Consider the following 2,371-nt stretch of genomic DNA (forward strand, 5'->3'; position numbering starts at 1 on the left):
TTTTCTCCAAATGGTCTGCTGAGTACGATGGTGGTGGTGGCGGCTCAACTCATAGAGGCTTGATGTAATGACCCAACTACTCTAGACTTTTGGACCATTAACGAAAACTATACATTCTAATCCTTAATAAAACTTACAAGTGGAAATACCATAACTTTATTAAGAAACTTGTAAAAATAAGAGTTAAACTTACATAAAATTTAGGTTAGGATATGGGATCCCATTGTTTTAAAAAGAAAACATATCTTCATTGAAATGAAAAGAGATTACATAAATAGGTGCAGAAAAATACATGTAAAACCATAAAAACAAGACTACATCCTCGAATCGTAACGCTCGGCTCTTGAATCCATTAGACCTCAATACACATTCTCCAAGCTTCCAAGAACCTTTCCCGCCACTAAGACTATTTTCCTGCACATATAAACAAAAAGGAATGAGCCTAATGCCCAGCAAGGAAAATCTACCACATAGTTCATATACATAAATTTCATAAGAAACATAAAAACATAACATAGCACTTATATCATACACATACTATAATGGCCATTATTACTTGGGGTCCCATAGACTAAACAAGTCATATGCCCATTAGATTATCGGGGTCCTACTAGCTAAGCAGGTCATATGCCCATAATCTATATGGGCCTTGTTAGTCATATGGGTCATATGCCCAAGCCTACATACATACATAACATAAAAATATAAGATAACATATAAAACATATAACATAAGAATTCTATCCTATTTTCCTTACCAAAATTACCGGGATAAAAGGACAGAGTTGGGACTTTGGAACACTCCTAAGAACCATTTGAAAAAGAGTGAGTATAGTGAAGAAGAGAAATGAAAGGAATGGAAGGACTAAACCATTGAGAAAATACTTACCAAAAACTTATGTGCAAGTTCTTAGATTTCCTAACCAAAATAAAGATTAAGGTTAGAAGGCTGAGTAGAAGACTATGAGAACTTAAAATAAAATAATACCAATGAACTAAGGTGTGGAAATACCTTGAAGACTTGTAAGACCAATCTAAACCTCAAACTGAAATACTATAAAACCTTACTTCCTCAAGTGTTTGATAAGCTTATGATGATCAAGCTTATGATTCCCAACCCAAGTGTTTACACTCTCACACTCACCTAGCAACTTGCAGCCTCTGAACCTAGAGCAAAAGATGAGTGAGCATCATGAGATTGCTGGACCAAGTCCCACCATATTCTGGCATCCTTCTTGAGTAAAGACGAGACGCAAGATATGCGGTCCGCATTACTGAGATTCATGTGCGTCAGAATTGGCTCCACATTCCTTAGCCACTCTTCTGCCGCAAAGGGGTCTGTAGTCCCTTTGAAGTTTGGAGCATGCTGCTTGCGGAACCTCTCATACACTGGCTCCATGTTCGGTACTGGATATGGCGCGTAGTTCGTCACTGGCCATCCCTCATATGGACCAACTTGTTGGGGTGCTGGGGCCATTTGCTGTGGCTGCGGCTGCGGCGGAGGCTGAGTTTGAGCCTGTTGGCGTTGTTGCTGCAAAAGTTCGTCGACTTGCTGTCGTAGTCTAGCGATCTCCACAGTGTTGTTAGCTGGCGGTTCTGGCGCGTTGCGGCTAGCAGTAGCATGCACTCCCCTTCGGCGAACTGGAGGGACTTCATTGGTCGCTGGAATAGCATTGGAGATGTTTCCGTTGGTGCGTGCAGATCTTCGGAGCGACATCGTAGCAGAGTTCTAACAGTTGAAAGAAACATGTTAGAACTTTACCTAATAGGCTCAAAGGCAAAAACTTATTCTAAAACAAACATATCTCGGACCTATTTATTATGACTTCTTATGAAAAATTATATAAGTCTTTATTATTATTATAGTGGGTTTCTATACTTAGAAAAACAAGCCATCTTTATTTTCTAAGTCTGTTTCTAATTATCCTATATGACTTAATTCTCAGGCTCGAAACTCATCTTTGTTCCAAAGTTAACCATATTGAGGGAGGGCTGGGATCAGTAAAATCGTTCCCACTACTAAGGCCCCTTAACTCTCAATAAGGAAACTTGGTTCATTGATTTGTATCCACCCTCACCGAACTTAGTCACTATTCATTTTATTTATTATTTATTATGATTGCGAAAATAGAATCAAACTCATACATGAAAATAAAATAACATGAAATTAATTTGGAAAAAAAAGTGTTTCACTTATTACAATCATAAAATAAAGAAATAAATAAAACAAACAATGAAAACTACTATTCTAAAAATCGGGATCTTCTACATCCGATCCTTCATCTAGCATATCGTCATCTATCTCCTCATAATCATCATTGTCTTGAGCCTCAAAATTTCCTAGGGGAAGATTCAAGAAGATCCTATGTTGC

Source organism: Humulus lupulus, chromosome 2, assembly GCF_963169125.1.
Source record: "Humulus lupulus chromosome 2, drHumLupu1.1, whole genome shotgun sequence".
In the NCBI taxonomy this organism is placed as follows: domain Eukaryota; kingdom Viridiplantae; phylum Streptophyta; class Magnoliopsida; order Rosales; family Cannabaceae; genus Humulus; species Humulus lupulus.